Genomic DNA, 14,695 nt, shown 5'->3' with positions numbered 1-14,695 from the left:
CCCGCGCGTGAGGACCTTCTTCGGGTCCAGCCCACCATCCCTGTGCCTCCTCGGACTTCCAAGAAGGCCTCCAAGAAGAAGTCTCTATCCCCCTCTCCACCCCGGCGCGTTTCGTCTGACGCTCCATCTGTGAGTCGCTGCTCCCGGCCGTCCTCAGTTTCGCCGGGACGCTCTGCTGCCAGGCGCTCTGCCGGCCTTTCGTCGGCAAATGATGCGGCGCCTCCTACACAACCAGGGACAGCGGCTGCAGCTGGCGACGAGTCGGTGGAACCGGATCCGCCTCCCGTCGGGTGTAGCGTTGTTCCCTCGCAACCTGGCCCTCCGCGGCCGTCGAGGTGACCAGCTCTTCCCCCGTCTCGTTCCCCCAACTTTTTGACTAGCGATGGCGTTGTTTCACTGGAACATAAGAGGTATTCGATCTAATCGGGAGGAATTACAACTGCTCCTCCGCCTGCACTGTCCGCTCGTCCTTGGTCTCCAGGAAACCAAGTTGCGCCCGACTGACCGTATAGCCTTTACCCACTATACCTCGGAGCGGTATGACCTCACCCCTGTGGACGGTATCCCAGCTCATGGTGGGGTCATGTTGCTCGTTCAGGACGATGTCTATTACCATCCCATCCCATTGACCACCCCACTCCAAGCAATAGCTGTCCGCATTACTCTTTCTGCTTTTACTTTTTCAGTTTGTACCATCTACACTCCACCGTCATCTGCTGTTAGTCGGGCTGACATGATGCACCTGATCGTTCAGCTTCCCCCGCCGTTCTTATTGTTTGGCGACTTCAATGCCCATCATCCCCTTTGGGGCTCTCCTGCATCCTGTCCAAAAGGCTTACTCTTGGCGGATGTCTTCAACCATCTCAATCTTGTCTGCCTCAATACCGGCGCCCCGACTTTCCTCTCGGACTCTACTCATACCTACTCCCACTTGGACCTCTCGATCTGTTCTACCACTCTTGCCCGTCGGTTCGAGTGGTATGTCCTTTCTGACACCTATTCGAGCGACCACTTCCCCTGTGTCGTTCATCTCCTGCACCACACCCCATCCCCACGTCCTTCGAGCTGGAACATACTGAAAGCTGACTGGGGACTTTACTCCTCCCTGGCGACCTTTCCGGACCACGATTTTCCCAGTTGTGACAGTCAGGTCGAATACCTCACGGCTGTTATCGTCAATGCTGCCGAACGTTCCATTCCTCGTACTACTTCTTCTTCACGTCGCGTTTCCGTCCCCTGGTGGAACGAGGCTTGTAGGGACGCTATCCGTGCTCGACGACGTGCTTTACGCACCTTTCGCCGCCAGCCTACGTTGGCGAATTGTATTGAATACAAACGACTCCGAGCGCAATGCCGTAGAGTCATCAAAGACAGCAAAAAAGCTTGTTGGGCCTCTTTCACCAGCTCCTTTAACAGTTTTACTCCCTCTTCCGTCGTTTGGGGTAGCCTGCGCTGGCTGTCAGGCATTAAGGCCCACTCCTCGGTACCTGGCCTGACCTCAGGTAATGAGGTCCTTGTTGATCCTGTGGCTGTCTCCAACGCCTTTGGCCGCTTTTTCGCGGAGGTTTCAAGCTCCGCCCATTACCATCCTGCCTTCCTTACCAGGAAAGAGGCAGACGAGGCTCGGCGACCTTCCTTCCACTCGCTGAATCTGGAAACTTATAATGCCCCCTTTACTATGCGGGAACTCGAACGTGCGCTTGCACTGTCCCGGTCCTCTGCTCCGGGGCCAGATGCCATTCACGTTCAGATGCTGACACACCTTTCTCCGGCGTGCAAAAGCTTCCATCTTCGTATCTACAATCGCGTCTGGACCGAAGGTCAAGTCCCCATGCGTTGGCGTGACGCCGTTGTTGTTCCTATACCCAAACCCGGGAAGGATAGACACCTTCCTTCTAGTTACCGCCCCATTTCTCTTACAAGCTGTGTCTGTAAGGTGATGGAGCGCATGGTTAATGCTCGGTTAGTCTGGATTCTTGAATCTCGACGACTACTTACTAATGTCCAATGCGGCTTTCGTCGCCGCCGCTCCGCTGTTGACCACCTTGTGACCTTGTCGACATTCATCATGAACAACTTTTTGCGAAGGCGCCAAACGGTAGCCGTGTTCTTCGACTTGGAGAAGGCTTATGATACCTGTTGGAGAGGAGGTATCCTCCGCACTATGCGCAGGTGGGGCCTACGCGGTCGCCTGCCCCTTTTTATTGATTCCTTTTTAACGGATCGAAAGTTTAGGGTACGTGTGGGTTCCGTATTGTCCGACGTCTTCCTCCAGGAGAACGGAGTGCCTCAGGGCTCCGTCTTGAGCGTAGCCCTTTTTGCCATCGCGATCAATCCAATTATGGATTGCATTCCACCTAACGTCTCAGGCTCTCTCTTTGTCGATGACTTCGCGATCTACTGCAGTGCCCAGAGAACATGCCTCCTGGAGCGCTGCCTTCAGCGTTGTCTAGACAGCCTCTACTCATGGAGCGTGGCAAATGGCTTCCGGTTCTCTGAAGAGAAGACGGTTTGTATCAACTTTTGGCGATATAAAGCGTTCCTTCCGCCTACCTTACATCTCGGTCCCGTTGTTCTCCTATTCGTGGACACAACTAAGTTTCTAGGGCTCACGTTGGACAGGAAACTGTGTTGGTCTCCACATGTCTCTTATTTGGCGGCCCGTTGTACACGTTCCCTTAATGTCCTCAGAGTTCTTAGTGGTTCATGTTGGGGAGCGGATCGCACTGCCCTGCTCCGCTTGTATCGGTCCATAGTCTGATCGAAGCTGGATTATGGGAGCTTCGTCTACTCGTCCGCTCAGCCATCTCTCTTACACCAGCTCAACTCCATCCACCATCGGGGGATACGTCTTGCGACCGGAGCCTTCTACACTAGTCCTGTCGAGAGTCTTTATGCTGAAGCTGCCGAGTTACCATTGACCTACCGGCGCGACGTACTGCTGTGTCGGTATGCCTGCCGGCTACTGTCTATGCCCGACCACCCCTCTTACAAGTCCTTCTTCACCGATTCTCTCGACCGTCAGTACGGGTTGTATGTGTCTGCCCTGCTGCCCCCCGGAGTCCGCTTCCGTCGCCTGCTTCGACAATTGGATTTTGCCCTCCCTACCACCTTCAGAGAGGGTGAGAGCCCGACACCACCTTGGCTCCAGGCTCCGGTTCATATTTATCTCGACCTCAGCTCACTCCCGAAGGAGGGTACTCCGGCTGCAGTGTATTGCTCACGGTTTGTCGAACTTCGTGCTCGGCTTGCTGGTCACACCTTTATTTACACCGATGGCTCCAAAACTGACGATGGTGTCGGCTGTGCCTTTGTCGTCGGGGCCGCCACCTTTAAATACCGGCTCCTCGACCAATGTTCCAGCTTTACGGCTGAGCTTTTTGCTCTCCATCAGGCCATTCAGTATGCCCGCCGCCACCGCCATTCATCGTATGTGCTCTGCTCTGACTCACTCAGTGCTCTTCAGAGCCTTGGAGCTCCCTATCTGGTCCATCCCTTGATTCAACGGATACAGCAGTCCCTCCATTCTTTCGCTGATAATGGTGGTTCTGTCAGCTTTCTGCGGGTTCCCGGACATGTAGGAGTGCCTGGGAATGAGGCTGCGGATGCTGCAGCCAAGGCTGCAGTCCTCCTGCCTCGGCCAGCCTCCCATTGTGTCCCGTCATCTGACGTTCGTGGGGATGTATGTAAGAGGCTTGTGTCGTTGTGGTGGGATGCTTGGTCATCCCTCCAAGGAAACAAGCTCTGTGCAGTAAAACCGCTCCCAACTGCTTGGACAACATCCTCCCGACCATCTCGGCGCGAGGAGGTCCTTCTGACCAGGTTGCGGATTGGGCATTGCCGGTTTAGCCACCGCTACCTGCTCTCCGGTGACCCAGCCCCGCAGTGCCCTTGTGGACAGGCATTAACAGTGCGCCATGTTTTATTGTCGTGTCCCCGTTTTCGTCAATTTCGTGTTGTCCTGTCCCTGCCATCTACTTTACCGGATATTTTAGCTGATGACGCTCGAGCAGCTGCTCGTATTCTGCGTTTTATAACTTTAACTGGCTTGTCCAAAGACATTTAACCTTTTTACTTATTTTATCTGCATCTTTATCAGGTCCTTCTGGTGTCCCCCCCATCCCCTTGAGTTTTCCCAGATTCCATGTGCTCTAACAACAGTGACTGGGCGCTAATGACCTCAGCAGTTGAGCGCCCTTAAACCCAAAAAAAAAAAAAAGAAAAGAAAAGAAAAATGACTCGTACCACTTCCTCGTGTGATTGTACGGGAGTTAACAGATCAACTGCAACAGCAGAAGGAACACTAATTTCACCCTCTTCTGTCGTCACATGTTTCCTACTGTTATGTTGTATTTATGTTGCACTACCATTTTCACGCAACTGGTTGAAGAGGATGATAAATAATTGCCGAGATGGTTGACGTCTATTGGGATACATTGCCGTATGCACCGTACAAGAACGAACTGCATTCTTCCTATACTCTCCACACACTGTGGGCATTTAGCCTTTTCTGCAGTTGTAAATCCTATCGTCCACTCACGACTTACTGCCTCGACTGTCACGCACTTACTGCCTAGTACGAGGCGTGTTTTTTTTTAAAGTAAGAACCGTTTTGAAATTAAAAAAGAGACGTGCTAGGATATCTCAATAATTTTATTTTTACATGAAAGCCTGTACCTTAATCTACGCACTGACGCCATTACAGTCTGATTCTTCCTTGAGTACATCTACATCTACATCTACATTTATACTCCGCAAGCCACCCAACGGTGTGTGGCGGAGCGCACTTTACGTGCCACTGTCATTACCTCCCTTTCCTGTTCCAGTCGCGTATGGTTCGCAGGAAGAACGACTGCCGGAAAGCCTCCGTGCGCGCTCGAATCTCTCTAATTTTACATTCGTGATCTCCTCTGGAGGTATAAGTAGGGTGAAGCAATATATTCGATACCTCATCCAGAAACGCACCCTCTCGAAACCTGGACAGCAAGCTACACCGCGATGCAGAGCGCCTCTCTTGCAGAGTCTGCCACTTGAGTTTGCTAAACATCTCCGTAACACTATCACGCTTACAAAATAACCCTGTGTTGTGTACTGACTGTTTAAGACGCCTCCGATAATCGTGAGTCCCGCCGACTGTGAAGTACGGGCTGTTATAAGATTTCTTAGTGCTAAAGGCCTAAAAGCGGTCGATATTCATCGTGAGATCTATGCAGTTTACGGATCAAACATTGTGAGTGATGGAATGGTAAGAGAAAGAGAGTGAGAGCATTTAAAAATGGCCGCTCAAATGTGCGTGATGAACAACGGAGTGGGCGTCCTTCGGTCGTTAGCGAAAGTTTGGTGCAGGAAGTGTACAATAATGTGAGAGAAAATAGACACTTTACGATTTCTTTCTTGCGGGATGACTCTCCTAATGTTTCTCGTAGTGTTCTGTATGATGGCATTGTGACCGAGCACTTGAATTACCGAAAATTGTGCGCACGTTGGGTACCGAAAATGTTGACGGATGTGCACAAAACCAAACGTTTAGTCAGTGCATTGACTTTCCTTGAGCGGTGCCACAACGACGGTGATGATTTCTTAAGCCAAATTGTTACGGGCGATGAAACATGGGTGGTCGACGTCATACCAGAATCAGAGCAACAGTCCATGGAAGTTGAGCAAGGGCATCGTTTTAATGCAAAACAATGCCCGTCCGCATGTGGCGAATCAGACCAAAGATCTCATCACATCTTTTCGATGGGAGACTCTGGATCATCCTCCTTACAGCCCCGATCTTGCGCCCTGTGACTACCATCCGTTCCAGCACTTGAAGAAACACCTGGGCGGTCAGCGTCTTCAAGACGATGACGAAGTCAAAACAGTGGTGATGCAGTGGTTAACAACTCAGGTGGCTGACTTCTATGAGGAGGGTATTCAAAAACTGATACAACGTTATGACAAGTGCCTCAATATTGACGGAAATTATGTAGGAAAGAAGATTAAGGTACAGGCTTTCATATAAAAATAAAATTATTGAGATATCTTAGGACGTCTTTTTTAATTTCAAAACACTACTTACTTAAAAAAACACGCCTCGTAAGTTGCAGTTCACTCAAGCAACAGACAAGCACACTGTAAGCAAACTTAACAACATCGTACCTGGTAACTACGCAGGCTGAATGGCGCAGACAGGTGACAGTGTGGAAACGAAATACGATATCCCGTGAACGACTAGAATCCTGTAACAAGCACTGCTGTCGTTCTACAGGGTGTTTCAAAAATGACCGGTATATTTGAAACGGCAATAAAAACTAAACGAGCAGCGATAGAAATACACCGTTTGTTGCAATATGCTTGGGACAACAATACATTTTCAGGCGGACAAACTTTTGAAATTACAGTAGTTACAATTGTCAACAACAGATGGCGCTGCGGTCTGGGAAACTCTATAGTACGATATTTTCCACATATCCACCATGCATAGCAATAATATGGCGTAGTCTCTGAATTAAATCACCCGAAACCTTTGACAACGTGTCTGGCGGAATGGCTTCACATGCAGATGAGATGTACTGCTTCAGCTGTTCAATTGTTTCTGGATTCTGGCGGTACACCTGGTCCCCACAGAAAGAAGTCACAGGAGTTCATGTCTGGCGAATAGGGAGGCCAATCCACGCTGCCTCCTGTATGTTTCGGATAGCCCAAAGCAATCACACGATCATCGAAATATTCATTCAGGAAATTAAAGACGTCGGCAGTGCGATGTGGCCGGGCACCATCTTGCATAAACCACGAGGTGTTCGTAGTGTCGTCTAAGGCAGTTTGTACCGCCACAAATTCACGAAGAATGTCCAGATAGCGTGATGCAGTAATCGTTTCGGATCTGAAAAATGTGCCAATGATTCCTTTGGAAGAAATGGCGGCCCAGACCAGTACTTTTTGAGGATGCAGGGACGATGGGACTGCAACATGGGGCTTTTCGGTTCCCCATATGCGCCAGTTCTGTTTATTGACGAAGCCGTCCAGGTAAAAATAAGCTTCGTCAGTAAACCAAATGCTGCCCACATGCATATCGCCGTCATCAATCCTGTGCACTATATCGTTAGCGAATGTCTATCATGCAGCAATGGTAGCGGCGCTGAGGGGTTGCCGCGTTTGAATTTTGTATGGATAGAGGTGTAAACTCTGGCGCATGAGACGATACGTGGACTTTGGCGTCATTTGGACCGCAGCTGCAACACGGCGAACGGAAACCTGAGGCCGCTGTTGGATCACCTGCTGCACTAGCTGCGTGTTGCCCTCTGTGGTTGCCGTACGCGGTCGCCCTACCTTTCCAGCACGTTCATCCGTCACGTTCCCATTCCATTGAAATTTTTCAAACAGATCCTTTATTGTATCGCTTTTCGGTCCTTTGGTTACATTAAACCTCCGTTGAAAACTTCGTCTTGTTGCAACAACACTGTGTTCTAGGCGGTGGAATTCCAACACCAGAAAAATCCTCTGTTCTAAGGAATAAACCATGTTGTCCACAGCACACTTGCAAGTTGTGAACAGCACACGCTTACAGCAGAAAGACGACGTACAGAATGGCGCACCCACAGACTGCGTTGTCTTCTATATCTTTCACATCACTTGCAGCGCCATCTGTTGTTGAAAATTGTAACTACTGTAATTTCGAAAATTTGTCCGTCTGAAAATGTACTGTTGTCCCAAGCCTATTGCAACAAACGGTGTATTTCTATCGCTGCTCGTTTAGTTTTTATTGCCGTTTCAAATATACCGGTCATTTTTGAAACACCCTGTAATTTACCCTAATTTTACTTTGTTAATGTGAATAGGCACTGTTCCATAAAGTGTATTTTAGCAAAAAAATACAGTTTCTAAATATTAGTACAATCTGTTTCTTGGCTAACAATACGAGCCTCTGACTACCAATCCATTCTGTGAAAAACGCACATCAATAGCACTTTCCATTTTCCCTATATCTGCGGGGCAAATTTTAAGTTATAACCTCATCATTACTTAGCGGAATGAGATATTTCCTCGTGACTCAATCTACTAGTGAAAACCTTAACGAAATTCCTGCTGTAGTTCGTGAGATGAGCCCGAACAATACAGACAGAAGCCGCGGTAAGGGGCTTTTACATGCGAGCGTCACTCCAAATGAAATGCACACGATTTCTTTTAAAATCCATCTTTTATTCTGCATGTTTGAAAGTTTTACAGTGTGTAGATACATCCTTTAGGAACAATATTTTCATTTCTCCACATAATTTCCATCCCTCTCAACTGTCTTACACCGTCTTGGAACCAGCGCCTGTATACCCGCACGGTAAAATTCTGGACCAACCTGTTAGAGCCACAGTTTGGCAGCGCGCACAAGGGAGTCGTCATCTTCAAACCTTGTTCCAAGAAGAGAGTCTTTCAGTTTCCCAAAGAGATGTAAGTCACATGGAGCCAGGGTAGGACTGTAAGGTGGGTGTTTCAGTGTTGTCCATCCGAGTTTTGCTATCGTTTCCATGGTTTTTTGACTGACATGTGGTCGTGCATTGTCGTGCAAACAGCAAAACATCCTGCTTTTGCCGATGTGATCGAATACGACTCAGTCGAGCTTGAAGTTTCTTCAGTGTCGTCACATATGCATCAGAATTTATGGTGGTTCCACTTGGCACGATGTCCACAAGCAAGAGTCCTTCGGAATCGAAAAACACCGTAGCCATAACATTTCCAGCAGAAGGTGTTGTTTTGAATTCTTCTTTCTTGGATGAATTTGCATGATGCCACTCCATTGATTGCCTCTTTGTCTCTGGTGAAAAATGGAGACATGTTTCATCACCTGTCACATTTCTTCCAAGAAATATGTCTCCACCATTCTCGTACTGTTCCAAAAGTTCGGTGCATACCGTTTTTTTTTTTTTTGTTTCTTTGTGAGCCACTGTCAACATCCTGGGAAACCACCTGGCACAAACCTTTTTTAACGGCAACACTTTCGGTATTCTGCAAAGACTTCCTTCCCCTATCCCAACGTAGTGTGACAATTCGTTCACTGTGATGCGTCTGTCAGCAGTCACCAATTCGTTAATTCTCTGCACATTGTCTGGAGTGTGTGTAGTATAAGGCCTGCCACTGCAAGGACAATCCTCAATATTGCCGTGCCCACTTTCATCACGTAACCTGCTTGCCCACCGACTAACTGTACTGCGATCGACAGCAGCATCTCCATACACCTTTTTCAACCTCTTATGGATGTTTCTCACTGTCTCGTTTTCACAGCACCGGCATCCTATGACAGCACGTTGTTTCTCACGAACGTCAAGTGTAGCAGCCATCATGAAGACATGCTGTGACGGCGCCACTCACGGGAGCAGGTTGAACTAAGTTTGAAAACAAGCGGGAAGGATGTATCTACACACTGTAAAACTTCCACACATGCAGAAGGAAAACTGTATTTGCATTTCTTTTGGAGTGACCCTCGTATATAGTTGATAGAGGGTTTGCTTGGTAGCTTTATAGCGTCCTTGGTGACAGGATGGAACCACCATTCTCATCTGAACTCGAAACGAATCCTCTGAAATTATGGGACCTAATCAAGAGGTCAGCTCGTCCACAAAATCCTCTACCGGCCACACTTCCGCAGTTATAGACAGTTGTAGAGGCAGCATGGCTGAGTATTTATGCAGAGGACTGCCAACTACTTGTTGAATCCACGTCACGTCGAGTAGCTACACTTTGCCGGACAAAAGGAGATCCAACGCGATATTAGGAGGTATCTCATGCTTTCTGTCACCTCGGTGTATATTTCTGAGTATGAAACTTAACTAACATAATTGAAATTTCCTTTAAATTTGGGAGGACATTTATATACGTCACCAGTCTCAAGAAAATGAATTATATGTAATGAACTCACCACCAACCACATGCTCAAGCAATACAGGGTGTGAACTATGCAAAACATCCATTGCGCATCATAAATATACTACCGGCCATTCAAATAGCTACACCAAGAAGAAATGCAGATGATAAATGTTTATTAATTGGGCAAATATATTATACTAGAACTGACATGTGATTGCATTTTCACGCAATTTGGGTGCACAGATCCTGAGAAATCAGTACCCACAACAATCACCTCTGGCCGTAATAACGGCCTTGATACGCCTGGGCATTGAGTCAAACAGAGCTTGGATGGTGTGTACAGGTACAACTGCCCATGCAGCTTCAACACGATACCACAGTTCATCAATAGTAGTGACTGGCGTATTGTGACGAGCCAGTTGCTCGGCCACCATTCACGAGACGTTTTCAATTGGTGAGAGATCTGGAGAATGTCCTGGCCAGGGCAGCAGTCGGACATTTTCTGTATTCAATAAGGCCCGTACAGGATCTGCAACATGTGGTCGTGCATTATCCTGTTGAAATGTAGGGTTTCGCAGGGATCGAATGAAGGGTAGAGCCACGGGTCGTAACATATCTGAAACGTAACGTCCACTGTTCAAAGTGCCGTCAATGCGAACAAGAGGTGATCGAGACGTGTAACCATTGGCACCCCATACCACACCCCCGCTGGTACGCCAGTATGGCGATGACGAATATACGCTTCCAATTTGAGTTCACCGCGATGTCGCCAAACACGGATGCGACCATCATGATGCTGTAAACAGAACCTGGATTCATCCGAAAAAAAGACGATTTGCCATTCGTGCACCCAGGTTCGTCGTTGAGTACACCATCGCAGGCTCTCCTGTGTGTGATGCAGCGTCAAGGGTAACCCCAGCCATGGTCTCCGAGCTGATAGCCCGTGCTGCTGCAAACGTCGTCGAACTGTTCTACAGATGGTTGTTGTCTTGCAAAACTCCCCATCTGTTGACTCAGGGATGGAGACGTGGCTGCACGATCCGTTACAGCCATGCGGATAAGATGACTGTCATCTCGACTGCTAGTGATACGAGGCCGTTGGGATCCAGCACGGCGTTCCGTATTACCCTCCTGAACCCATCGATTCCAAATTCTGCTGACAGTCATCGGATCTCGAGCAACGCGACCAGCAATATCGCGATACGATAAACCGCAATCGCGGTAGGTGATTCGACGTTTGTCAACGTGATGGTACGCATTCCCCCTCTTTACACGAGGCATCACAACAACGTTTCACCAGGCAACGCCGGTCAACTGCTGTTCGTGTATGAGAAATCGGTTGGAAACTTTCCTCATGTCAGCACGTTGTAGGTGTCGCCACCGGCGCCAACCTTGTGTGTATTCTCTGAAAAGCTAATCATTTGCATATCACAGCATTTTCTTCCTGTCGGTTAAATTTGGCGTTTGTAGCACGTCCTCTTCGTGGTGTAGAAATTTTAACGGCCAGTAGTGTAGTAAAATTATATCAGGCGTCATTGTTGAGTTATTATTGCTATTATTAATATTATTGGAAGTGGTTGCAGTTCTGTTCATGATCATAACTGTCATACAGCAGTCGCTGTTTCGTAATTTCAAATTTACCTGAATCAAAAAATTTGTGAACATTTAAAATGTATGCTCACGAGCTGACACTGACGAGACTATCACATTTGAGGCATTACCTGTCACGGCCTACAGTTAACAACCGAAAACAGCGGCGTTTGCGTAGAGTTGTCATTGCTAACAGACTGCGTGAAATAATCGTAGAAGTCAGTGTGGGACGTACGACGAACGTATCCGTTAGGGCACTACGGCGAACAATGGCGGTAGTAGTGAAGCAGCTTAAATCAATTAATAAAAGCAAGTCTTCTGGTCCAGACTGTATACCAATTAGGTTAGCTCTATACTTAACAGTCATATACAACCGCTCGCTCGACGAAAGATCCGTACCCAAAGACTGGAAAGTTGGATAGGTCACACCAATGTCCAAGAAAGGTGGTACGAGTAATCCACTAAATTACAGGCCCATATCGTTAACGTCGATATGCAGCAAGATTTTATAACGTATATTGTGCTCGAAGGTTATGAGTTACCTCGAAGAGAACTGTCTATTGACCCACAGTCAACATGGGTTTAGAAAACATCGTTCCTGTGGAACACAACTAGCTCTTTATTCACATGAAGTGCTGAGTGCTATTGACAAGGTGACAAGGCATTTCAGATCGATTCCGTATTTCTGTATTTCCGGAAGGCTTCTGACACTGTACCACACAAGCGGCTCGTAGTGAAATTGCGTGCTTATGGAATACCGTCTCAGTTATGTGACTGGATTTGTGATTCCCTGTCAGAGAGGTCGCAGTTCGTAGTAATTGATGGAGTAAAACAGAAGTGTTTTCTGGCGTTCCCCAAGGCAGTATTATAGACCCTTTGCTGTTCCTCATCTATATAAACGATTTTGGGGACAATCTGAGCAGCAGTCGTTTGCAAATGATGCTGTCACTTATCGTCTAGCTAAGTCACCAGAAGATCAAAACAAACAGTAAAATGATTTAGAAAAGATATCTATATGCTGCGAAAACTTACAGGTCATCCACATGAATGCTAAAAAGAATCAATTAAACTTCTGTTACACGATAAATCAATCATATCTAAAGGCCGTACTTTCAATTAAATACCTTCAAATTACAACTACACGTATCCGTACTCTTTTGGAGTACTGCTGCGTGGTGTGGAATTCTTACCAGATAGAACTGACGGAGTACATCGGAAAAGTTCAAAGAAAGGCAGCACGTTTTGTATCATCGCGAAATATGGGACAGAGTGTCACAGAAATAATACAGGATTTGGGCTGGAAATCATTAAAAAAAAAGGCGTTTTTCGTTGCGACGGAATCTTCTCACGGAATTCCAATCACCAACTTTCTCCTCCGAATGCGAAAACATTTTGTTGACACCGACCTACATAGGGAGGAACTATCACCAAGATAAAATAAGGGAAATCAGAGCTGGTACGGAAAGATACAAGTGTTCATTCTTTCCGCGCGCTATACCAGATAGGAACAAAATTGTGAAGATTGTGCGATGAACCCTCTGCCAGGCACTTAAATGTGATATGCAGAGTATCTATGTAGATGTAGATGTAGATGTAGATGTAATGGGCTATGGCAGTAGACGACAGACGCGAGTGCCTTTGCTAACAACACGACATTGCCTGCTGCGTCTCTGCTGGGCTCGTGACCATACACTATGTGATCAAATGTATCCGGTCACCCTTCCCCCCCCCCCTCCCTCCCCCCAAAAAAGACGTTTTTCATGTTAGGTGCGTTGTGTTGCTACCTACTACCAGGCACTCCATATCAGCTACCTCAGTAGTCATTAGACATCGTGAGAGACCAGAATGGGGCACTCCGCGGAACTCACGGAATTCGATCGTGGTCAGGTGATTGGGTGTCACTTGTGTCGTACGTCTGTACGCGAGATTTCCACACTCCTAAAGGTCCCCAGGTCCACTGTTTCCGATGTGATAGCGAACTGCCGGCCGGGGTGGCCGAGCGGTTCTAGGCGCTACAGTCTGGAGCAGCGCGACCGCCACGGTCGCAGGTTCGAATCCCGCCTCGGGCAGGGATGTGTGTGATGTCCTTAGGTTAGTTACGTTTAAGTAGTTCTACGTTCTAGGGGACTGATGACCTCAGCAGTTAAGTCCCATAGTGGTCAGAGCCATTTGACCCTTTTTCTCTGATAGCGAAGTGGAAACGTGAAGGGAAAAGTTCAGCACAAAAGCATGCGAGGTGCCGGGGCTAGCAGTGTATTTAACACTAAATTCTAGAATCTACATATGTAAATGATGCTCTAAGCCCCCCCCCCCCCCCCCATATTCTAACTCCGACTTTTGCTGTTGCCAAGGATTAAAAAATATACGCGAACTGACTGTAATCAACCCCGCAAGTGGAGTAGAAAAGAGTTTGGCACCTGCAATAATTTAATTTGATAATTAAGTTAAATAAATGAAGGTTTCATTAACATAGTGAGGAATGATACGTTTGCTCTACCGATTAACAGAATGAAAGTTCTGTCCAAAATAACAATATGAGTTATTAAGACTAAACACAAAATACTAAACCAAAACACATCAAACATTTACAATACATCAAATTGGCTCAAATTGGATACTCATAGAAACACTGTAAAGGTGAAGTTGTCCCTAAACTAGATTGTGAGGTTTAAGACGAAGTGGTATGTGGAGCCAATTCCTTGCTACTCAAATCATAAGAGAGACACACAACTAACCCAACATTAATTGCTGGTACTCAAGACAGAACAAAGTTAGAAAAAGACGAACAGGCGCGCTCTGCTGAGCTCTGATTATCACCTAGGAAAATCCCTATCTGCCGGTGCTGCGGACATACATTACCAAACTGTCTTCTTAACTGCCAGAACACGATCTGGCGTACTGTAGGCGCTGGCTGGTTGCTTCGATGTCCTCGACCGAAAGGCGAGAGCCGACTACCCACAAGAGCACCCGTACAGGCCGAACACAGAACATTCCCGCCCCCACGACAGTGGCCGTGGTTAAACGTTCCAATCAGCAACTCGAAAACCGGCGGAAAATTCCACCCCATTGCCGGAGCACTACCATTCCACCAATGGAGATTCTTGGCGCCAATTTCTGCGCTGATTTTGCTACATCACGGAGCTATGCCCTGAGCAAGCCAATCACAGTTACTATTTTGCAGAAAGCGCGGGAATTTTCCCGCCACAACTGCCTGGGTACACAAGTCATTCCCACGCCTCGCTGGTAGGCCGCCAGAAAGTGTTTTCGC

This window comes from Schistocerca serialis, chromosome 10 (genome assembly GCF_023864345.2).
Source record: "Schistocerca serialis cubense isolate TAMUIC-IGC-003099 chromosome 10, iqSchSeri2.2, whole genome shotgun sequence".
Taxonomy (NCBI): Eukaryota; Metazoa; Arthropoda; class Insecta; order Orthoptera; family Acrididae; genus Schistocerca; species Schistocerca serialis.
Note: the sequence above shows the minus strand (reverse complement) of the source record.